The following is a 26,426-nucleotide window of genomic DNA, read 5'->3' as shown; positions in this document are numbered from 1 at the left end:
CTGTTTCCCCATCTATTTGCCATGAAGTGATGGGACCAGATGCCATGATCTTTGTTTTCTGAATGTTGAGCTTTAAGCCCACTTTTTCACTCTCCTCTTTCACTTTCATCAAGAGGCTTTTTGGTTCTTCTTCGCTTTCTGCCATAAGGGTGGTGTCATCTGCATACCTGAGGTTATTGATATTTCTCCTGGCAATCTTGATTCCAGCTTGTGCTTCAACCAGCCCAGCATTTCTCATGATTTACTCTGTATACAAGTTAAATAAGCAGGGTGACAATATACAGCCTTGACATACTCCTTTCCCAATTTGGAACCAGGGTGTTGTTCCATGTCCAGTTCTAACCATTGCTTCTTGATCTGCATACAGATTTCTCATGAGGCAGGTCAGGTGGTCTGGTATTCCCATCTCTTTAATAATTTTCCACAGTTTGTTGTGATCCACACAGTCAAAGGCTTTGACATAGTCAATAAAGCAGAAGTAGATGTCTTTTTGGAACTCTCTTGCTTTTTTGATGATCCAATGGGTGTTGACGATTTGACCAACTTGAACATCTAGAAGTTCACAGTTGAACTGTTGAACTTCAACTGTAGTGTTGAAGCCTAGCTTGGAGAATTTTGAGCATTATTTTGATAGCGTGTGAGGTGACAGTTTGCAATTGACAAGCTATAATTGATATTGTTTTATGTTATAAAAATACTAGTTTTTTTCACTTATTATGTTTATAGGCATTCACTGCTTGAGTCAAGGTTAGGCTTGTTAAGTGATTAAAGGCAATTTTCTTACAGCAGCATGTACTTATTTTATTCTAAAAGAATGAAATGCATAAAGTTTTTGTTGTTGTTGTTGCTTGTAACCTGTAAAATTGAGTTATTTTGCTGATGTAAAATAGCAATAACTCACTTGAGGACCATGCTACCTTCTGAAAATGCCATATACCTGTTTCTTAAATGTGTCAAAGCACCTGATAGACTTTTTAAGAGCTGAAGGGGCAAGTGATTGACTCATTTTGGATAACAGGTGCCTTCCTAGGGCCACAGCTGAATGTGCTGGGAAGCAGCCATGGAGAAAGGCAGCACAAGCAGATGGAAACAAATCTTTTATTTAAAGGCAAAATGCCCAAATGACTTTCTGGCATGGCTAATTTCTACTATCACTTATTAGCTTATATATGATCCCCTAAACTCATTATTATTTTTTTTTCCTTAAGGGGCTGATTTGGATTGACTTGTTGAGAATGGTGTCTATCATCTATTAGGTCATGAGAAAGATTTCTGTGGTTACATGTAAACTTATGATAGGTCTGCAGCAGAAGAGGTGAAGAGGGTAGTGAAGAAGTCAGCCACAGTCTGGTCTATGTGAAGGTCACACCAGCTTCATTGTACACCTTGAAGACTTTCTCAATGGTGTTGACATAGGCAGCTGTTCTCAGGTCCAATCCCAGGTTACATTTCATGACTGTGTGCATGATTTGCCTGGCAGGGTGCTCCATGGTGTAGCTAAGCCAGAGTGCACAATGTCTTTGTCAGATATCCAGTCTTGGAACTCTGCTGTAGGTACAATAAGGAATAGTTCCACCATATTTTCCAAATTTCTTTTCCAAACTCTCTTGAACAAACATGAGCAAGTGGTAGTTAGAATCCCTTTCATATTTGAAGTTCAAATGGCCATAGCTGACATGATTTCAATTCTTTAGCTACTCAAAGTAAAATACTGTCACTACTCCAGCATTCAAGTAGAGATCTGGAAAAACCATGATGTTTCTCTCTAGCAAAATCGTATCAGCTTCTGGAGTTGTTGGTCCATTGGCACCTTCAGCAATGATCTTGGCTTTGACTCTTGGTGCATTGGACTTGGTCAGCTGCTTTTCGCTGGCAGCAGGGATGTCACAGTCAACCTCCAAGATTCTCCTTTCATAGATCTTTGCTTTGGGGAAGCCCAGGATTGTTTCATGTTGCAATTTGAAGTATTCCAGTTCCTTTTGTTCAATACTATCTGGATTCCATATGCTGTCATCAGACTCACAAACAGCAACACATTTAGCACGAAAACGATGTAAATATCTCATAGAGTACAGGCTCACATTGCCAAATCCCTGAACGGCAAATGTTTTATCTCCAAATCCTGGTGTCATTCCTAAAATACTCATGTAAGAAGATTCATTGATGCAGTTTTCAATTCCATGGAAAACTCCCTGACCAGTAGCAGAGATCCGTCTGTGGATTCCATGCTGACTGATGGGCTTACTGGTAATACAGGTATGGGCATTAACACCAGAGTGCCCTATAGTGCTACCATGGGTGTCAGCAATCCAGGACATCTCCAGTTGGCCTGTGCTCATGTCTGGGGCAGGCGCATCAATGCCAGGACCAATAAAGCCCTTCTTGCCAGCTCCATGGTGAACCTCCTTGTGATCTTTTCCAATTCATTATCAGTATAGTGCTTGGGATTGACCTAAACATCAGCTTTGACAACCCTAAATGGCACATCAACCACTGCACACTTATATGTTATCAGATAAGCCAGAGCTTTAACTTTATCTACACTCACATCAGTGCTATAATGGATACCTTCCTTGCAGGGCATGCGGTGCTGGCTGTGCTGGGCCCAGTAGCCCTCAATGACTTCCCAGGAGCTGTCGTCACGCCGGATGTGGAAGGACAGGCTCAGCACATGATCACAGGGCTTGATGAAGTGCAGGATGCCATGCACCAGGTTCTGCTTCTGCTCCTCGGTCTCCTGGGTCTTGAGGTCCTCCACCAGCTTGTCCTCCATGATGCTGGCACTACGGTCGAAGAAGCCCTCCACCATATTGAAGAAGCTGAGGTCATCCTCGCAGTTGGCCACCACCTCGCTGTAGTGTCACTGAGCGGATGGCACAAGCCCTGGCTGCAGGGCACTGATGGCTGCAGCATGCTGCCCCACAGGGCCAGCCCAGCAGCGTGGTGGAGTCAGTAGCCACAGAATCCAGGGCAGCAGGCTCGACACGGGACAGCAGCAGCACTTCACCAGGCACTGGTGCATGGTGACAGGATGGAGATGCTCTCTCATGGAGAAGAGGCACAGGCCTGTGAGAATCATAGACTCAGAGATGGACGGAGGGAGGAAGGGCCTGGGGTCGGCTGCCCTTTTAAGTCACAGCTTCCTGCATTGGCTATTGAGTTTTAAGCCAGCTTTTTCTTCTCTTTCACCATCATTAACACACTCTTTAGTTCCTCTTCCCTGTCTGTCATTAGAGTGGTGTCATCTGCATATCTGAGGTTGTTATTTTTCCTGGCAATCTTGATTCCAGCTGGAGATTCATCCAGCCTGGCACTGTCTCACATTTTTCTTTTTAAATAAATATATTGGTATAAAATTTATATATGATAAAACTCATTTTAGACTACTGTTCAACAACTTCTGACAAATGTATATATTAGTGTAATCATCACTATGATCACGATATAGAATACTCCTACTAACTCCAAAACTTTCCTCTTACTCCTGTGTTTTCAATCTGCCTGCCTCTACTCTTAACCACAAGCAAGAACTGATGAAGTTTCTAACATCCCAATTTTGAAACTAATTTCTTTATGTACACATAACAGCAATGAGGATCAATTTTTAAAATTCCTTAATAAAATTGTCTCTAACATTTTAAATTAAATAAGAAAATCAAAAAATCTGCTGTAAATTAAAAAGTTTAAGAAAATGTATATACTTCATTGTTCTTGATTATGAATAATATTCTAAAAGTATTACAATAACATAAATTATAAAATAATGTCAGGAATAATACTAAACTATAATACCACATTTTACATTTTTTTGGTCTAAGGCTTGGATCCACATTTAACTTTAAATATCCATGAGAACCAAGTCTTTTACTGAAGTTGATATTTCCAGTACCTAATACAGTACAGCACAGCCAATGTTCAAAAATTGCTTAGTTACTGATGTAGATCCGCTGCTGCTGCTGCTAAGTTGCTTCAGTTGTGTCCGACTTTGTGCGACCCCATAGATGGCAGCCCACCAGGCTCCCCCATCCCTGGGATTCTCCAGGCAAGAACACTGGAGTGGGTTGCCATTTCCTTCCTCAGTGCATGAAAGTGAAAACTGAAAGTGAAGTCGCTCAGTCGTGTCTGACCCTCAGCGACTTCACGGACTGCAGCCTTCCAGGCTCCTCCATCCATGAGATTTTCCAGGCAAGAGTCCTGGAGTGGGGTGCCATTGCCTTCTCCGACTGATGTAGGTAACTAGATCCAATTTTATGCTGAAACTGAGTAGCTCCTAGACCTGTTCCAATTAACAAGTTAAATAACTGTTGAAGACTCAAACACCATTTTAAAAATGCTGTACAGGTAACCCAATCTTTAATAATTTTAGAGGTTTAACCAAAGAATGTTAAGAAAAACTAAAATGCTGATAACATGGAATAGTGGCTTTTTAGCCTACCATTTCCAAAAAATAAATCATTCTTAAGTTGTTAAATACTTTGATTTCTGCTTTTGTTGCTTGTGGTTTCAGTATCACTCAAAAAAAAAAAAAAAAAAAAAAACCATTGCCAAGATGAATATTGAGGGGCTTCTTTCCCTGTTTTATTCTAGGAATTTCTTATTACCAGGTCTATGTTTAAGTCTTAGATCCATTTCAAATTAATTTTTGAGTGGTGTTAGATAAGAATAGAGTTTCATTTTTCTGCATGTATTTATCTCATTGTCACACCATTATTGGAGAAGGAAATGGCAACCCACTCCAGTATTCTTGCCTGAAAAATCCCATGGACAGAGGAATCTGGTGGGCTACAGTCCATGAAGTCACAAGGAGTCAGACATAACTGAGCAATTAAGGACAGGGCAGCTATTTTAAAACTCTCACTCTGATAATTCCAGCCTCCCTGGCATGTAGTTCTGATGCTTGCTCTGCTCAAAGCATATATATATATATATATATATATATTTTTTTTTTTTTTTACTTTTTGTGTAATTTTTTTCTTGACAGCCATACATGATGTATCAAGTAAAAGGAACTACTAATAGTACTTTATTAATGGGATTCTTAGTTTTAAGAGAAGAGAAAGAATTCTATAGTTTTATGATTAGGTTTCAGTCTTCTAGTGAGCTTATGCTTCTAGACTGTGAACTTCACAAATTTCTTTTTTTTTTTTCTATTCCCTTAGGTTGGACAGAATGGCTAGAGTGGACTGGAGTTGGGTATTTTCCTTCCTTCAGTATACTCTGATAATATCCCAGTAGGCTATGTTCCCCTTACCTAGTTTCCCCAGAAGGCTTGCCTTTTTATGAAGAAGGACCTCTGGGGTATTGTAAAATGGGTCTTTTTCTCCTCCCACTGCCAGAAGCATAAGTTGATTTTCTCTAATAATTATTATGAAAACTTGGCCTCCCATCTGGATATAAATGGAGAAGAAAACGGCAAGCCACTCCAGTATTTTTTTCCTGGAGAATCTCCATGGACAGAGGAGCTTGTCAGGCTACAGACCATGGGGTCACAGAGTTGGACACAACTTAGCTGCTGAACATGCACACTGGATGTAAAACTTACAAAATATGGGGGCTATCCTGTGAGAGTTGGACTGTGAAGAAGGCTGAGCACCAAAGAATTGATGCTTTTGAACTGTGGTGTTGGAGAAGACTCTTGAGAGTCCCTTGGACTGCAAGGAGACCCAACCAGTCCATTCTGAAGGAGATCAGCCCTGGGATTTCTTTGGAAGGAATGATGCTAAAGCTGAAACTCCAGTACTTTGGCCACCTCATGTGAAGAGTTGACTCATTGGAAAAGACTCTGATGCTGGGAGGGATTGAGGGCAGGAGGAGAAGGGGATGACAGAGGATGAGATGGCTGGATGGCATCATTGACTCGATGGACATGAGTCTCAGTGAACTCCGGGAATTGGTGATGGACAGGCAGGCCTGGCGTGCTGCAATTCATGGGGTCACAAAGAGTCAGACATGACTGAGCAACTGATCTGATCTGATCTGATCCTATGAGAGGATCAGTCTGCATTTTTAACTGTTAGAATTGACCATGTTGAGCCTACAGTAATTCATCAATTTAAGATTTCCTACCCTGGAATAGTTTCGAGGCAGTTTCTGCTCCTGAGGGTCTATTCTGATAAACAGTGACTTGCCGGGAGCGGGCATATTGCATATTGAGTGCATATTGCATATTGCATATTGAGTGCAGCACTTTGCACAGCATCATCTTTCAGGATCTGGAATAGCTCAACTGGAATTCTATCACTGCCGGTAGCCAGCGTGAGGAACTCCACCCATGACAAAGGTCATGAGGAAGGAGGCTCGGCATACACAAAGGCGGGATCGAGCTTCAGGAGTCCCCCTGGAAATTCTCGAGCTTATACCCCCAAAACCAGAGTCTGCCTACTTTCTGCTTTGTGCTTTCACCTACACCTCTGACTTTACGGGGGGCTGTCCCCCACTACCTCTCTGAAAAAAGAGTTAGCTTGCAGCTCCAGTTAATAATTCCTGGGTGTGACAGTGTTTCAACCTACAAACTCCTTTGGAAATCCTCTAGCCTGCCTGAATAGGTTTTTCCGGCCACATGTGATTATTCAGAGCCTCCCAACTGTGAGAGGCAGGAGATGTTCTAAACTGTCTAAACACAGATTCTTTTGAGTAGTTAAAAGATTGATTAGAAATTGTATTGGTGAAGGGATTTTCACTTGTTGGGCCAATGTTTGCTGCTAAGTCTCCATATCCCTTACCTGCTGTGTCCCTGGCAGTGTATTGATTAATATAATTGGTGTAAGTAGCTTTAATGTTTGTAACCTGGGACCCTTGAGTTAATTCTTTTTCTTGTTATAGCCCACCACACCTTTGCTCTGTAGGAATGCAACTTTATCTAATGCTTTTGGAGGGTGGCTCCTGACCAATCACCTTTAGAGAAAAATAAGTTTTCTGTAGAAAGGGTCTTAAAATGTTAACAGGCCTCTGGGCCAGAAGATGATGCAAATCACCCAAGCTTTTGCATATGATAAGTTTGCAGGAAGAAAGCCTGGCTTGCTGCATGACTCTACCCCTTCCCCCATTATCCTCTATGCATAACTTAAGGTATAAAAACTACTTTGGAAAATAAACTGCGGGCCTTGTTCACGGAAACTTGGTCTCACCATGTTGTTCTTTCTCTTACCTTCTGGCTGAATTATTCAGCCTCTTTTCTCCACTGAATTTCCTCACTGAGCTATCCTCATTCTATTACTCTTTATATCCTTAATTAATGTTTAATTAAGCAGTTGTTTCCTGATCTTCGCCTATGCCGTCTCTCCTTCGAATACCCTGGATCAGCCGGGGCTGGTCCCCGGCAGTGACTCTTCCAGTATTTGCCTTTCTCTCCAACTTTGGGAGTGGCAGTTTGCCCTGTGTCTCCTCCTCTTTTATAGATCCAGGAAGAGTTGACTTTTCAGTTTGTAAGGATGGAGTGGCAACTGCCAAGCTCTTTACGTAAGCAATCAGAAATCATCAGTTTGAACGTATAGTGAGAGCAGAAGGACAGTAAGGGAAAAGCTCTAAGGGCATAGTTTTCTTTTCTAGAAGTTCTAGTTTTACAAAAAAGTTTTCTCTCTCTCTGCTTATCATGAAGATGAACCTCAGAGCTCAAATTATCTTAGTGTACAACACTATGATTTTTTTAACCTTTTCATTTTTTGAGCTTCTTGTATTCTAGTTTTCAAGACTTACTTCAGTTCAGTTCAGTCACTCATTCATGTCTGAATCTTTGAAACCCCATGAACTGCAGCACACCAGGCCTCCCTGTTCATCACCAACTCCTGTAGTCTACTCAAACTCATATTCATTGAATCGGTCATGACATCCAACCATCTCATCTTCTGTCATCCCCTTCTTCTCCTGCCTTCAATCTTTCCTAGCATCAGCATTTTTTCAAATGAGTCAGCTCTTCACATTAAGTGGCCAAAGTATTGAAGTTTCAGCTTCAATATCAGTCCTTCCAATGAACACTCAGAACTGATCTCCTTTAGGATGATCTGGTTGGATCTCCTTGCAGTCCAAGGGATTCTCAAGAGTCTTCAACACCACAGTTCAAAAGCATCAAGTCTTCGGTGCTCAGCCCTCTGTATAATCCAACTCTCACATCGATACATGACCACGGGAAAAACCATAGTCTTGACAAGATGGACCTTTCTTGGCAAAACAATGTCTCTGCTTTTTAATATGCTGTCAATGTTGGTCACAACTTTCCTTCCAAGGAGTAAGCGTCTTTTAATTTAATGGCTGAAGTCACTATCTGCATTGATTTTGGAGCCCCCCAAAAGAAAGTCAGACACTGTTTCCCCATTTGTTTGCCATGAAGTGATGGGACTGGATGCCATGATCTTCGTTTTCTGAATGTTGAGCTTTAAGCCAACTTTTTCAGTCTCCTCTTTCACTTTCATCAAGAGGCTCTTTGGTTCTTCTTCACTTTCTGTCATAAGGGTGGTGTCATCTGCATACCTAGGGTTATTGGTTTTTCTCCTGACAATCTTGATTCCAGCCTGTGCTTCATCCAGCCCAGGGTTTCTCATGAGGTACTCTGTATATAAGTTAAATAAGCAGGGTGACAATGTACAGCCTTGACACACTCCTTTCCCGATTTGGAACCAGTCTGTTGTTCCATGTCCAGTTATAACTGTTGTTTCTTGACTTGCATACAGATTTCTCAAGAGGCAGATCAGGTGGTCTGGTATTCCCATCTCTTTCAGAATTCTTCACAGTTTGTGGTGATCCTCACAGTCAAAGGCTTTAGTATAGTCAATAAAGCAGAAGTAGATTTTTTCTGGAACTCTATTGCTTTTTTGATGATCCAGCGGATGTTGGCAATTTGATCTCTGGTTCCTCTGCCTTTTCTAAATCCAGCTTGAACATCTGGAATTTCGCAGTTCACATATTGCTGAAGCCTGGCTTGGAGATTTTTGAGCATTACTTTGCTAGTGTGTGAAATGAGTACAATTGTGCAGTAGTTTGAGCATTGCTTTTCTTTGGGATTGGGATGAAAACTGACCTTTTCCAATCCTGTGGCCACTGCTGAGCTTCTGAAATGTGCGAGCATATTGAATGCAACACTTTCACAGCATCATCTTTTAGGATTTGAAATAGCTCAACTGGAATTCCATCACCTCCACTAGCTTTGTTCATAGTGATGCTTCCTAATGTCCACTTGACTTCTCATTCCAGGATGTCTGGCTCCAGGTGAGTGATCACACCGTCGTGATTATTTGGGTCATGAAGTTCTTTTCTGTACAGTTCTTCTGTGTATTCTTGCCACCTCTTTTAATATCTTCTGGTTCTGTTAGGTCCATACCATTTCTGTCCTTTATTGAGCCCATGTTTGCATGAAATGTTCCCTTGGTATCTAATTTTCTTGAAGAGATCTCTAGTCTTTCCCATCATGTTGTTTTCCTCTATTTCTTTGCATTGATCATTGAGGAAGGCTTTCTTATGTCTCCTTGCTATTCTTTAGAACTCTACATTCAGATGCTCATATCTTTCCTTTTCTCCTTTGCTTTTCACTTCTCTTCTTTTCACAGCTATTTGTAAGGTCTACTAAGACAGCCATTTTGCTTTTTTGTATTTCTTTTTCTTGGGTATGATCTTGATCCCTGTCTCCTGTACAACATCACAAACCTCAGTCCATAGTTTATCAGGCACTCTATCAGATCTAATCCCTTAAATCTATTCCTCACTTCCACTGTATAATCATAAGGGATTTGATTTAGGTCATACCTGAATGGTCTAGTGGATTTCCCCACTTTCTTCAATTTAACTCTGAATTTGACAATAAGGAGTTCATGATTTGAGCCACAGTTGGCTCCTGGTCTTGTGTTTGCTGACTGTATAGAGCTTCTCCGTCTTTGGCTGCAAAGAATATAATCAATCTGATTTCAGTGTTGGCCATCTGGTGATGTCCATATGTAGAGACTTCTCTTGTGTTGTTAGAAGAGGGTGTTCGCTCTGATCAGTGTGTTCTCTTGGCAAAATTCTGTTAGCCTTTGCACTGCTTCATTCTGTACTCCAAGGGCAAATTTTCTTGTTACTCCAGGTGTTTCTTGATTTCCTACATTTGCATTCCAGTCCCCTATAATAAAAAGGACAACTTTTTTGGATGTTAGTTCTAAAAGGTCTTGAAGGTCTTCATAGAACCATTCAACTTCAGCTTCTTCAACATTTTTGGTTGGGTCATAGACTTGGATTGCCATGATATTGAATTGTTTGCCTTGGAAATGAACAGAGATCATTCTGTCTTTTTAGAGGCTGCATCCAAATACTGCATTTCAGGCTCTTTTTTTTTTACTGTGATGGCTAGTACATTTCTCCTAAGGGATTCTTTTCCACAGTAGTAGATATTATGGTCATCTGAGTTCAATTCACTCATTCCATCCATTTTACTTTGCAGATTCCTAAATTATCAATGTTCACTCTTGCCATCTCCTGTTTGACCACTTCCAATTTGCCTTGATTCATGGACCTAACATTCCAGGTTCCTATGCAATATTGCTCTTTACAGCATCAGACCTTGCTTCTATCACCAGTCATATCCTCAACTGGGTGTTATTTTTGCTTTGGCTCTGTCTCTTCATTCTTTCTTGAGTTATTTCTCCACTGATCTCCAGTAGCATATTGGGCACCTACTGACCTGGGGAGTTCATCTTTCAGTGTCCTATCTTTCTACCTTTCCATACTGTTCATGAGGTTCTCAAGGTAAGAATACTGGTAACAAGACTTACTTAGCTTTCAGCTAACATTTACTCTACTTGCAATTTAGAAAATTCTTTAACCTTGTCACTTTATTTTATTCTTGTATATGAAAAACAAAAGTGGGAATATAAGTTGATGATTTCCTATACTCTAAGCAAAATAATACCTTTTTAATATATTTTTAATGTTGGAGTAGAGTTGATTTACAATGTTGTGTTAGCTTCTGGATATAGCAAAGTGATTCAGTTACACATGTATCTATTCTTTATCAAACTTTGTTTCCCATTTAGGTTATTGTAGAATATTGAACAGAGTTCCCTGTGCTATACAGTCGGTCCTTGTTGGTTATCTAAACAAAACAGTATTTGCATATCAATCTCAGAGTTTGACATTATTTACCTCTATTAGCAATCCTGATGCTTTTTTTGAACTCTTAAATATACCTCCTACTCTAGTCTCAGGAAGCTCTCTTGGTCATTGATGAATATTTTCAAGGCACATTAAGATTGCCTATATTTGAAACAATTCCTGGGCATACAATGTAGTTCTGGAGAAATATGATATTGGAGTATTAGACACTGACCATTATTAACCACGGAGAAGGCAATGGCACCCCACTCCAGTATTCTTTCCTGGAAAATCCCATGGATGGAGGAGTCTGGTAGGCTGCAGTCCATGGGTGTGCTAAGAGTCGGACATGACTGAGCAACTTCCCTTTCAGTTTTCACTTTCAACTTTCATGCATTGGGGAAGGAAATGGCAACCCACTCCAGTGTTCTTGCCTGGAGAAACCCAGGGATGGGGGAGCCTGATGGGCTGCCGTCTATGGGGTCACACAGAGTCAGACACGACTGAAGTGACTTAGCAGCAGCAGCAGCATTATTAACCAACAGTTAATGAGAAGTTTACTACATGTGAGGCATTGTTCTCTGTGCTTTGTTATGATACTTTGTTTCTGACACATACCTTATGCTCAGTTTTCAAATGGGGTATTTGAGGCTTAACAATTTATTAAGCTTCTAAATGGTGAATTCAAATCTAACTACTGATACTCCAAACATAGATTCTTTTTACTGTATCACTTTCCCTTCCTGTATAATTATAAGCCCATGCCTCCAAATTTATATCTTTTCCCCCATTTCTATACGTCTTCTAACACAAAATAGCTGGGAACCAAAACAATAGTGTCCAGTTATTATAATCTCATTATTTAACTTAAATTGCACTCATCTCAAACTCTAGCAAAGTAATGCTCAAAATTCTCCAAGCTAGGCTTCAACATTACATGAACTGATAACTTCTATCTGCTGGATCATAGAAAAAGCAAGAAAATTCCAGAAAAACACTTAATACTGCTTCATTGACTACACTAAAGCTTTTGACTGTGTGGATCACAGCAAACTGTGGAAAATTCTTAAAGAGATAGGAATACCAGACCACCTTACCTACCTCCTGATAAATGTGTATGCATGTCAAGAAGCAACAGTTAGAACTGGACATGGAACAATGGATTGGTTTAAATTGGGAAAGGAATATGACAAGGCTGTATATTGTCACCTTGCTTATTTAATTTATATGCAGAGTACATCATGTGAAATGCCAGACTGGATGAAGCACAAGCTGAAATCAAGATTGCAGGGAGAAATATCAATAACCTCAGATATGCAGATGACACCACCGGCAGAAAGCTAAGAGGAACTAAAGAGCCTCTTGATGAAAGTGAAAGAGGAGAGTGAAAAAGCTGGCTTAAAAGTCAACATTCAGAAAACTAAGATTATGACATCCGGTTCCAACACTTCATGGCAAATAGATGTGGAAACAAAGGAAACAGTGAGAGACTTTATTTTGGGGCCTCCAAAATCACTGAAGATGGTGACTGCAGCCATGAAATTAAAATGCTTGCTCCTTGGAAGAAAACCTATGAACAACCTAGACAGCACATTAAAAAGCAGAGATATCACTTTACTGACAAAGGTCGGTCTAGTCAAAGCTATGATTTTTTCAGGAGTCATGTATGGATGTGAGAGTTGGACTATAAAGAAAGCTGAGCACTGAAGAATTGATGCTTTTGAGCTGTGGTGTTAACGAGAACTCTTGAGAGTCCCTTGAACTGAAAGAAGCTCAAACGAGTCAATCCTAAAGGAAATCAGTCCTGAATATTCATTGGAAGGACTGATGCTGAAGCTGAAGCTCCAATACTTTGGTCACCTTATGCGAGAGCTGACTCATTGGAAAGAACCTGATGCTGGGAGAGACTGAAAGCAGGAGAAGGGAAAACAGAGGATGAGATGGTTGGACAGCATCATTGACTCAATGGACATGAGTCTGAGCAAGCTCCAGAAGTTGGTGATGGACAGGGAAGTCTGGTGTTCTGCAGTCCATGTGGTCACAAAGAGTCAGAGATTACTAAGCAACTGAACTGAACTGAACCTAAATTTTGATGCCACCCAATCTGAAGATTGTGTTTTTCATGAAAACAAGAAAATGATAGCTATAATTTATGGTAAGTACTCACATATTGGGACATTTTGCCCCATCAGTCAATTAACAGCATTAATAGTTATATTTAGTGAGAATCCCCTATGATACACTCTGTATTAATCAACGATTTATCTCATAATAACCTTCCATGGTAAAGATTTTTCCTGCCATTTTATAGTTGAGCCAGCAGAAGTTATATATAACTATATATATAAGTATATATATATATATATATATATATATATATATATACATTAACTATATATATATATACATAGTTTTATAGTTGAGCCAGCAGAAGTTTTATATATATCTATATATCTATAATTATATATATATATAACTATAACTATATATATACATTAACTATAACTATATATACATTAACTATGTATATAGTTAATGTCAAACAGCTACTTAAGTAAAAAAGCCAGTATTCAAACACAGATCCCTTTCACCTCAAAATTCCTGTTATTTTCCCACTACATCATCCTGATGACACTACTCATCACCCATAACACTGATAATTTCATTCCCCTGAATGATCTTTCTCCAACTCTACTTTCCCCATCAATGACAACTTTGTTTATTAAATGGCCATTTTCTTCACTTGTCAACTGTAATTAGTTTGTACCTCTTTCTACATCTTTTAAAACCACCATCTTCCCAGATAAAATGGAGCAAGAGTTCCACCACTCTACCCTATACCATCACAGCTTACACCACACCACTATGAGTGAGTATAATAATTGTAGCCCCATAAGAAGATAAAACTGATGTATCTTTTCTGTACCATTGTACAATGACTAAGTAGGTATATCAGAATTCTGAGGCATGGAAAAGCAAATTAAAAATATTGATCATCTAGATTTTTGCTGTCTGGAAAACTATATGCAAATGTGTAGAATTAAGAGAAATGAGTTGTTTTACATACACAGTTGTACATTAAGTAGAAAGGTAAGTATAGATGAAACAGTCTGAGTTTACTTGGTATCAGAGGTAAGTTTCTGTGTAGACAGCATGTGTGCATCCAACTATTTGACTAACCGCTCTCCTTTCATACTTTCCTCCTTATTTAGTTAAGAATGAGTTACGTACAACTTCTTGTTTGGCAAATAGTTTTCCCAAACCATTTAGCACTATAGTACTGTTACTTAGGAAAGCCACAGTATCAAGTATTCAATGGCTTGAAAGTATCAATACAAGATATTCTCTCTTCTTTCCCATCTGACTTTACTCCTTAAATGAAATCCAACCATATACCTATTAGAAGCCACTGTAGGTATGTGATTACCAATTTCTTTACTTTCTAAACTTTAGACTTGTCATAGGACAAGGAGATTAAAAAATAAAATGTGTATTTATTTCTTCTTCTTACAAAATGCCTTAATACATGCTCTTATCTCCATTATTACCACAAAACGGAAGCAGTTTTTAACATAATATAAAGACAAAGACATGCTATGGAATGCTGAAATGCTCCATGGTGCTTTAATGGCTTTTTTTAAATCACACTCAACCATTTATAGTTAAATTTAACACTTGCTGTCATTAAGAAAAATGTGCAGCTCTTTCCTTCATGTGAGAATTACAGTAGCCAGTGAATGGTTATTGATCTGAGATAGCTAAAAGGGTAAAATGCAGGAAATGAAATTTGGGTTAGCCTCTTTTTATTGGGCTTTACTTTAAAATTTCCCAAAGCAGAGGTCCCATCGTTGATAGCATCAATCAGGTATAAAATAAATGACATTTAGGTGATCTTGTTTGGCCAACTGCAGCGATGAGCCTGATTGTCCCTTCTGCATCAGGAAACAAAGCACTGTCTGAGGGCAGAGGTGATATTACTCATTCTCAGCTCCTCTCTGGTATTTCTCCCAAGCTCCCAAAGCACACTGACATTTATGTGAGAATTTCTGTCAGCCCAGGCACTTATCTATCTGCACATTATGTGACAATTGGCTCCTGGGGACTCAAGCTGTTCACATATGGAAGTGTGCACACCCCCTTTTCCCTAGTCAGCCCTCGCTTTCTCAACATTATTGCAATCTCATCACTCTTGCTTGATATTTCATCACAAATATCTACTCATGATCTAAATTTACTCAGTCCTCTAACTGAAATCACTCATTCCTTCTTTTCAACTCATCACTAGGTTTCTAGCAAGGAATTGCTAGTATAAGATTAATACTCACTAGGGCATTACTCCAGCCTAATGCCTTACCCTTTTCAGTGATGCTTATAATTTTAAATAGGATTCTCAGACAGATAAATATTTGAAGTCTAAATATTATGCCGTGTTGCCAACTATGTTGAAGAAACATTTTCATTTGTTTACAGGGAGTAAGATTTATTGTGAATTAGTATACAGAGATAATAAATTACTTGTACAAGAAACATGGAATGGCAAATTCTTACTATTAGCAAAATGATTCAAGCTAACAAATTATTTAGATTAGAATCTTCTTTGGAAATCTTCTTCACTTAGAATTGGCCAGGGTTTACTGGAGCTAATAAATGAAGAATTATACTGATACTCAAGGTTGCATGAACACAGAAATCTATAATTTACTATGTTGAAATGTCTAGCTATCACGAATAAAGAAGTACTAACATTCAGATATTTTCTTCCATTGGTTTTCAGGTTGAATTCATGACTATATATTCTTTTTTTTTTCACTTAATTTTCATAATGCTTATTTCCTAAAGAACAAGCTGAGTCAGCCTTTACATGAAATGAAATTGTTCTAACAAGAATAAATAACTGTGGTCTGTTGTGCAATGATATTAATTATAAGAAAACTGTAACTTTACATTACTGAAATGCCAAACTACAAAAGCAAAATATTATTGGGCAAAATATTATTTGAGCAAAATATATTATTTTCATTTTTTTCCTACAAAATGAGAATTATGTTCATCAACACTGTGCTATTATTAATTCCAAGAGAATGGAAGATTCATAATTGAATTCTTGCAATGCACCATAATGCCAATGTAAGATCAAGATTTATGAAGTAAAAAAGAGAAAAAAATCTAATAAATAAAGGCTTAAAGTTTTTAACAAAAATATAATACTCTGAGTATTGCCTTGTCTTTTTTGTTCAATCATTTTAAGAATAATCTAAGCACAGCCAATTTTTACTGTGCAGCCAATGAACTGAGGAATAACATGTAAAATATTTAGCTTTCTCCTATAGAATCAAAGTCAACAATCAATCAATGAATGTGGGACATTTTTTATGTTGTTGTTTTTTGAGTTTCTTTTTTTCTTTTTTTTTAAATTTTATTTTATTTTTTAATTTTACAGTATTGTATTGGTTTTGCCATATATCAACATGAATCCGCCACAGGTATACACGTGTTCCCCATCCTGAACCCTCCTCCCTCCTCCCTCCCTGTACCATCCTTCTGGGTCGTCCCAGTGCACCAGCCCCAAGCATCCTGTATCATGCATCGAACCTGGACTGGCAACTCATTTCATATATGATATTATACATATTTCAATGCCATTCTCCCAAATCATCCTACCCTCTCCCTCACCCACAGAGTCCAAAAGACTGTTCTATACATCAGTGTCTCTTTTGCTGTCTCGTATACAGGGTTATTGTTACCATCTTTCTAAATTCCATATATATGTGTTAGCATACTGTATTGGTGTTTTTCTTTCTGGCTTACTTCACTCTATATCATAGGCTCCAGTTTCATCCACCTCATTAGAACTTATTCAAATGTATTCTTTTTAATGTCTGAGTAATACTCCATCGTGTATATGTACCACAGCTTTCTTATCCATTCATCTGCTGATGGACATCTAGGTTGCTTCCATGTCCTGGCTATTATAAACAGTGCTGCAATGAACATTGGGGTACACGTGTCTCTTTCAATTCTGGTTTTCTCAGTGTGTATGCCCAGCAGTGGGATTGCTGGGTCATAAGGCAGTTCTATTTCCAGGTTTTTAAGGAATCTCCACACTGTTCTCCATAGTGACTGTACTAGTTTATATTCCCACCAACAGTGTAAGGGGATTCCCTTTTCTCCACACCCTCTCCAGCACTTATTGCTTATAGACTTTTGGATCTCAGCCATTCTGACTGGCGTGAAATGGTACCTCAGTGTGGTTTTGATTTGCATTTTTCTGATAATGAGTGATGTTGAGCATCTTTTCAGGTGTTTGTTAACCATCTGTATGTCTTCTTTGGAGAAATGTCTATTTAGTTCTTTGGCCCATTTTTTAAATTTTTGTGCAGTTTAAGATCCTCAAAGTGTTTTAAAAACTATAGGAAATATATCTGTCACTCATTTTGCAGGCAAGCTAGATTCAGGTAGTTATTGCAAATTATTTGCATGAGAAGATATTTTAAAATAGTGAATGCACATGACACATCTGATTAAGTAGCAACCAAGGAATAAATTATCATGATCTAGATTATTTATACTGGTATGTCACAGGACAAATATATCAGCTCAAAAGGGCAAACTTCTGTGGCCATAGTCCTATAGCAATTTGATCTCTGGCTTTCCTAAAACCAAGGGTTAGATAAAACTAGCAGTATTTTGTTTGATACTAACAGAAAAAAAAAACAAAAGTTAAATTTGAGTGAGTTAATCTTTATAAAAAGTAATAGATTTTTAGTTTATATTAAATTATATTATTTTTTTTCCAGTTTGGCATTGAAGAAGTTATGATAATAGAAAGCAGCCATGGTATTAGAAAGTGTTAGGGTTTATAGTACAGTGGTTATCAACTTTAGCATGTTTCAGAATTATCAAGAGTGCTTGTTTGAATAAAAATTGCTTATCTTTACCCCAAATGTTTATAAGTCTGGGTTAGGGCCTGAGAATTTGTGTTTCTAACACAGTTCCAAGGTGGTATCATGTCATCTTCCCAGGGGCCACACTTGAAGAACCACTAGAGTAGCACAAGGAATGAACCAGAAGTAAAGAACTCTGGGTCCTAATATATCCCAATCACTGAGCAGATGTGCTTCTTTGGCAAGTTATTTACCCTCTCTATATATTTTCAGAAAATTAGTGAACAGCTACTGAATTTTTATTTTTGAATCTATTAGTTCAAAACTCTTAATATTCACTCATTAATTTGACAAATATTTGAATAACTTCAATGAGATAAACACTAGGGGGATCTTGTGATATATAAAATAAATCCCTTTCCTCATGGTACTCACCTATTTGTGGGAGGACAAAAATGAACAAATTTAAACATATGCAATATAATGTCAAATGATGATAACACTATTAGAGAAAAAGTAGAGGCAAGTTGGGGGACTAGAGAGTGATACTGAGGGAGGTGAAGTGTTAAATTTGAAAATCTAATTTGATCATAAAACAATCTTTTTGTTAGATAGGCATTTTGATTTTCATGCTGTTGCTGAGGGAATTTCAGCTCAGAAAAGAAATCTTCCTAGTGTTACACAGCTAGCTGGTTAGCAGAATTAAGAATTGAATTAGTATTTGACTCCAAATGTTACTCCCTTAACTAATATACCATCTCCTAAATAGACAAAGCATCTAGGCAAAGTGATTGGCACTGAGGAATGATGCAATGAATGTAGTTATTAGTATCACTGCTTCCATAACTGAATTTATTTATCACATAGCAATTTTGGTTCAAAGATGGAGAAACAAGGTATCAGAAAGATCAAATGATTTGCCTAAATTCATCAAGTTAGTAAGCAATGAATCTGGCATAAGAATTCTATCATGTTTGATGACAAAATGCATCCTTTTTCTACTATGATAATCTGCCTTTCAGGCTTTCCTGGTGGCTCACTATTAAAGAATCCACCTGCCAATGCAGGGGACATGGATTCGACCCCTGGGTCAGAAAGATCCACTGGAGAAGAAAATGACAACCAACTCCAGTATTCTTGCCTGGGAAATCCCATGGACAGAGGAGCCTGATGGACTACAGTCCATGGGGTCCCAAAGAGTCAAACATGACTTAGTGACTAAACAACAACAACCATCTGCCTTTTCTCCATAAAATGAGAACAACAGGATAATTGCACAGGAAAGTCCACCTAAGGCTTATGAGTAGGCTTTGAAAAAATTATAGAATGGTTTGTGTTTGTAAACTGTATGTTTATAGTAATTTTATTTGCTTTTGCACTAATTGTTAATATTTTAGATGTTGAGGAATCCAGAATATGAAAAAAGGAAACATTTATTATGTGGTTTTGTTGGGATCATTATAAAGTTCACCTAAACCTTTTAGCCTAATTCAATTATAAAGAATTTTTTGGATAGATATGAATTTAATTAAGGTATTCTTTGCTGAGTATCATGAGGGAAACATGCGTAAGGGAGCATTTAAGTACATTTGTTTCCTAGTCATTCAGGCTGAGGTTCCAAGTCAGAATGCTCCTTCTTCTTAAGATCATGCTCAATGTTTTGCAGGAGTCAAGAAAACTGGTTTACAAAAGCAAAAATAAACAAATGGGACCTAATTAAACTTAAAAGCTTCTGCACAACAAAGGAAACTATAAGCAAGGTGAAAAGACAGCCTTCAGAATGGGAGAAAATAATAGCAAATGAAGCAACAAACAACTAATCTCAAAAATATGCAAGCAACTCCTACAGCTCGATTCCAGAAAAATAAATGACCAATCAAAAAATGGGCCAAAGAACTAAATAGACATTTCTCTAAAGAAGACATACAGATGGCTAACAAACACATGAAAAGATGCTCAACATCACTCATGATCAGAGAAATGCAAATCAAAACCACACTGAGGTACCATTTTATGCCAGTCAGAATGGCTGCTATCCAAAAGTCTACAAGCAATAAATGTTGGAGAGGGTGTGGAGAAAAGGGAACCCTCTTACACTGTTGGTGGGAATGCAAACTAGTAGAGCCACTATGGAGAACAGTGTGGAGATTCCTTAAAAACCTGGAAATAGAACTGCCTTATGATCCAGCAATCCCACTGTTGGTTGGGCATACACACTGAGGAACCAGAATTGAAAGAGACACGTGTACCCCAATGTTCATCACAGCACTGTTTATAATAGCAGGACATGGAAGCAACCTAGATTTCCACTGGCAAACAAATGGATAAGAAAGCTGTGGTACATATACACAATGGAGTATTACTCAGCCATTAAAAAGAATACATTTGAATCAGTTCTAATGAGGTGGATGAAACTGGAGCCTATTATACAGAGTGAAGTAAGCCAGAAAGAAAAACACCAATACGGTATACTAACGCATATATATAGGATTTAGAAAGATGGTAACAATAACCCTGTATACGAGACAGCAGAAGAGACACTGATGTATAGAACAGTCTTTTGGACTCTGTGGGAGAGGGAGAGGGTGGGGTGATTTGGGAGAATGGCATTGAAATATGTATAATATCATATATGAAATGAGTCACCAGTCCAGGTTCGATGCATGATACTGGATGCTTGGGGCTGGTGCACTGTGACGACCCAGAGGGATGGTATGGGGAGGGAGGAGGGAGGAGGGTTCGGGATGGGGAACACATGTATACCTGTGGCAGATTCATTTTGATATATGGCAAAACAAATACAATATTGTAAAGTTAAATAAAATAAAATTAAAAAAAAAAAAGAAAGAAAGAAAACTGGTTTATCAGCAGTATTCAATGGGGTCATACTTCAAAAGAATGGGTAGGCTTCCATTATAGATATGGAAGTTCAAACTACTCTGGCCATCCTATTTATGGTTTTCAGCCAGGCTTTGGAATTACTTATTGCCAATTTAAGGTGGAAGTTGAAAGACTTCCCTTTCAGTTTTGATCAGTTTACCATTTTAATCATATAGAGGCATTAATTCCATTGAAGCATTAAGCTCTATTAAATCTTCTAGGAAATACTGTATTAAAGCTAAACCCAAGGGTCATCTTTGCAATTTTCTTTCACTTGCAACATCCATAGTTTTGCTGTTGTTCAGTTGCTCAACCTTGTTGATTCTTTAATGACTCCATGGACTGTAGGAATGTCAGGCTTCCCTGTCCTTCGCCATTTCCCAGAGTTTGCTCAAATCAAGCTCCATTGAGTTAGGGATGCTGTCCAACCATCTCGTCCTCTTTTCCTCTTGCCTTCAATCTTTCCCAGCATCAGAGTCTTGTCCAGTGAGTCGGCTCTTCGTATCAGGTAGCCAAAGTATTGGAGGTTCAGCTTCAGCATCAGTCTTTCCAATCAATATTCAGGTTGGATTTCCCTTGACTGACTGGCTTGATTTCCTTGCAGTCCAAGGGACTCTCAGGAGCTTCCTCCAGCACCACAGTACCAAGACATCAATTCTTCAGCACTCAGCCTTTTTTATTTTTCAGCTTTCACATCCATACATGGCTACTGGAAAAACCATAGCTTTGATAAGACGGACCTTTGTCAGCAAAGCAATGCCACTGCTTTTTAATATGCTGTCTGTGTTTGTCATAGTTTTTCTTCCAAGGAGCAAGCATCTTTTAATTTCATGGCTGCAGTCACCATCTGCAGTGATCTTGGAGCCCAAGAAAATAAAGTCTGTCATTGTTTCCCTTGTTTCACCATTTATTTGCCATGAAGTGATGGGATCAGATGCCATACTCATTATTTTCTGAATGTTGAGTTTCAAGCCAGCTTTTTCATGCTCCTCTTTCGCCTTAATCAAGAGGCTCTTTAGTTCTTCTTCGCTTTCTGCCATAAGGGTGGTGTCATCTGTATATTTCGGTTTATTGATATTTCTCCCAGCAATCTTGATTCCAGCTTGTGCTTCATCCATTCTGGCATTTTGCATGATGACACTGCATATAAATTAAATAAGCAAGGTGACAATATACAGCCTTGACCTACTCCTTTCCCAATTTTGAACCAGTCTGTTGTTCCATGTCTGGTTCTAACTGTTACTTCTTGACCTGCATACAGGTTTCACAGGAAGCAGATAAGGAGGTCTGGTGTCCCCCTTTCTTTAAAAATTTTCCAGTTTGTTGTAATCTACACAATCAAAGGCTTTAGCATAGTCAATAAAGCAGAAATATATGTTTTTCTGAAACTCCCTTGCTTTTTCCATGATCCATTGGATGTTGCCAATTTGATCATTTTTCTCTTCTTTTCTAAATCCAGCTTGTACATCTGGAAGTTCTCGGTTCACATACTGTTGAAGCCTTGCTTGAAGGATTTTGAGCATTACTTTGCTAGCATGTGAAATGAATGCAACTGTGAAGTAGTTTGAACCTACTTTGGCATTGCCTTTCTTTGGGATTGGAATGAAAACACCTTTTCCAGTCCTGTGGTGACTGCTGAGTTTTCCAAACTTGCTGGCATATTGAGTACAGCACTTTAACAACATCATCTTCTAGGATTTGAAATAGCTCAGATGGAATTACATCACCTCTACTAGTTTTGTTCATAGTGATGGTTCTTAAAGCCCACTTGACTTTGCACTCCAGGATTTCTGGCTCTAGGTGAGTGATCACACCATCATGGTTATCCAGGTCAACAAGATATTTTTTGTATAGTTCTTCTGTGTACTCTTGCCACCTCTTCTTAATATCTTCTGATTGTGCTAGTTCCATACCATTATTGTGACCATTTTTGCATGAAATGCTACCTTGGTATCTCTAATTTTCTTAAAGAGATTTATAGTCTTTCCCATTATATTATTTTCCTCTATTTCTTTGCATTGTTCATTTAGGAAGGCTGTCTTATCTCTCCTTACTATTCTCTGGAAGTCTGCATTCAGATGGGTATATCATTCCTTTACTCCTTTGCCTTTCACTTCTTTCTTTTCTCACTTACTTGTAAGGGCTCAACAGGCAACCATTTTGCCATTTTGCATTTCCTATATTCTTGGGGATGGTTTTGATCACTACCTCCTCTACAATGTTAGGAACCTCTGACTGTAGTTCTTTGTGTACTCTGTCTATTAGGGCTAATTACTTGGAGCTATTTGCCACTTCCATTATATAATCATAAGGATTTGATTTAGGTCATACCTGAATGGACTAGTGCTTTTCCCTACTTTCTTCAGTTTAAGTCTGAATTTTTCAATAAGGAGTTCATGATATGAGCAACAGTCAACTCCCAGTCTTGTTTTTGATGACTGTATAGATCTTCTCTATCTTCAGCTACAAAGAATATAATCAATATGATTTCAGTATTAATTATCTGGTTATGTCTATATGTACAGTTATCTCTTGTGTTGTTGGAAAAGGGTATTTGCTATGACCAGTGTGTTCTCTTGGCAAAACTCTGTTAGCCTTTGTCCTGCTTCATTTTGTACTCTAAAGCCAAACTTTCCTGTTACTTCAGGCATCTTTTGACTTCCTACTTTTGCATTCCAGTCTCCTATGATGAAAGGATATCATTTTTTGGTGTTAGTTCTAGAAGGGCTTGCAGGTTTTTATAGAACTGTTCAACTTCAGCTTTGTTGGCATTAGTGGTTCGGGCATAGACTTGGATTACTGTGATACTGAATATTTTGCCTTTCAAGCTCTATTAAATCTCCTAGGAAATACTGTATTCAAGCTAAACCTAAGGGTCATTCTTGCAATTGTCTTTCACTTGCAGCATCCATAGTTATAAAATAATAAAACTATGATATGCTTAGCTGTTTGAAGTACTTGAAATTTGAATTAATATTTTAATAGTCACTAGGAGTTATGTTCTTAATTTCCTCAACTGGAAAGCACAAAACAAAATACTATTGGAGATTAGTATTCTGATTGCAACTCAGGGTGTCTAAGGGAAAATATAGTAATGTGATAGGTTTATAGTTAAAGCATAGGGTAATCAGAACAGTAAACTGAATTTCAAAACCATTGAATGATTTTCCAGTGTGTTTTATATGTTGTTCTTGGTTTTATGATAAAAAATTATTATTAGGTTGCTTACATAGAAGTAGGAGAGGACTTCTTTTGACCAAAAATGAGAACTTTAAAGGAATTCTCTAATAAACCCATTCTCAAGAAAATTTTGTACTCCCACAGAAAGCAACATAAAGTTTGAATTTAAAAATACTTTTCCATTTTCTCATCTTGATACAATTTAAACTTTCATCAGTAAAGAGCAAGACATGTTATTTCAAATCAAAAAAAAACACCAATATTAATTTCAACAATAAAGTCTATGCATTGAAAAATAATTAAGCTTTTCATTTGAATCACTGAAATTTTCTGTTTCAACAATTCTGTTTTGAATCTTCCTGTGTTTCCAAATCAGATGTTGAATATTACCCAAAACAATGTAGTATTTTTGATTTTCAGAGATTTATGAGCCAAACATTTGACAAAGATAGTGCCTATAAGCGCTGAGATGCAGGTGTGCATGGCTAGACTTGGCGCCCAGCAGTGATCTTTGATGCCAAACCCAAGTCCATTGTACTTATTTTGCTGCAGGCACAACAGATAAAAGTAGAAATTGTTTTGGAAATCTTTCCAATTTTTATGTAAATTTAGTTAGTGCTTCAACAACATTGTCCAATTTTGAAACCAAACCAATTTAGAAAGTCACCAATGGGAAATATATAGGATTATAAAATATAAACCTCATCACAATTCAGTGACCATGTATTCACTAATCATCTAGAACAAATTCAAGGTTGCAAGGTTTTAGAATTCTCATGTCTTTGTTATATAGCAAATGGCTACATTCTGGGGTTTAAATAATAAATGTGACCTGAAAAATTGCTCATCTGTGCCTTGACTTCCCTGGTGGCTCAGATGGTAAAGCGTTTGTCTACAATGCAGGAGAACCGGGTTCAATCCCTGGGTCGGAAAGATTTCCTGGAGAAGGAAAGGGCAACCCACTCCAGTACTCTTGCCTGGAAAATTGCATGGATGGAGGAGTCTGGTAGGCTACAGTGCATGGGGTTGCAAAGAGTCGGACACGACTGAGCGACTTCAATGTCAATGTCATTATGCCTTGATGACGATCTTAAGACAGGGTTAGCATGTGTTCAGTTGCTCAGCTGTGTCCGATGCTTTGCAACCCCATGCACTGTAGCCCACCAGGCTCCTGTGACCATGAGATTTTCCAGGCAAGAATACTGGAGTGGCTTGCCATATCCTACTCAAGGGTCTCTTCCCACCCCAGAGGTCAAACAGGCGTGTACTGTATCTCTTGCCCTGCAGGCAGATTCTTTACTGCTGAGCCATTGGGGAAGCCTTTGGCAGTTAGCATCGGTTCAGTTCAGTTCAGTTCTGTCGCTCATTTGTGTTCGACTCTGTGACCCCATGAATTGCAGCACGCCGGGACTCCCTGTCCATCACCAACTCCAGGAGTTCACACAGATTCATGTCCATGGAGTCAGTGATACCATCCAGCCATCTAATCCGCTGTAGTCCACTTCTCCTCCTGCCCTCAATCCCTCCCAGCATCAGAGTCTTTTCCAATGAGTCAACTCTTTGCAAGAGGTGGCCAAAATACTGGAGTTTCAGCTTTAGCCTCATTTCTTCCAAAGAAATACCAGGGCTGATCTTCAGAATGGACTGGTTGGATCTCCTTGCAGTCCAAGGGACTCTCAAGAGTCTTCTACAACACCACAGTTCAACAGCATCAATTCTTCAGCGCCCAGCTTTCTTCACAGTCCAACTCTCACATCCATACATGACCACTGGAAAAACCATAGCCTTGACTAGATGGACCTTTGTTGGCAAAGTAATGTCTCTGCTTTTCAATATGCTATCTCGGTTGGTCATAAATTTCCTTCCAAGGAGTAAGCATCTTTTAATTTCATGGCTGCTGTCACCATCTCCAGTGATTTTGGAGCCCCAAAAATTAAAGCCTGACACTATTTCCACTGTTTCCCCATCTATTTCCCATGAAGTGGTGGGACCAGATGCCATGATCTTCGTTTTCTGAAAGTTGAGCTTTAAGCCAACTTTTTCACTCTCCTCTTTCACTTTCATCAAGAGGCTCTTTAGTTCCTCTTTACTTTCTGCCATAAGAGTGGTGTCATCTGCATATCTGAGGTTATTGATATTTCTCCTGGTAATCTTGATTCCAGCTTGTGCATCTTCCAGCACAGCGTTTCTCATAATGCACTGTTCATATAAGGTAAATAAGCAGGGTGATAATATACAGCCTTGGCATACTCTTTTTCCTATTTGAAACTAGTCTGTTGTTCCATGTCCAGTTCCAACTGTTGCTTCCTGACCTGCATATAGGTTTCTCAAGAGGCAGGTCAGGTGGTCTGGGATTCTCATTTCTTTCAGAATTTTCCACAGTTTATTGTGCTCCATGCAGTCAAAGGCTTTGGCATAGTCAATATA

General features: G+C 38.5%; 1 pseudogene; it reads right to left on the bottom strand.

Moving 5' to 3' along the window:
* Positions 1-1,352: 1,352 nt before the first annotated feature.
* The window catches only part of LOC139181505 (glutamate dehydrogenase 1, mitochondrial-like), a 39,251-nt pseudogene continuing 14,177 nt past the window's right edge, over positions 1,353-26,426 (bottom strand).

The sequence above is a fragment of the Bos indicus genome, chromosome X, assembly GCF_029378745.1.
Source record: "Bos indicus isolate NIAB-ARS_2022 breed Sahiwal x Tharparkar chromosome X, NIAB-ARS_B.indTharparkar_mat_pri_1.0, whole genome shotgun sequence".
Classification (NCBI taxonomy): domain Eukaryota; kingdom Metazoa; phylum Chordata; class Mammalia; order Artiodactyla; family Bovidae; genus Bos; species Bos indicus.
The sequence above is the reverse complement of the archived record's forward strand: the minus strand, read 5'-3'. Positions and strand labels throughout refer to the sequence as shown.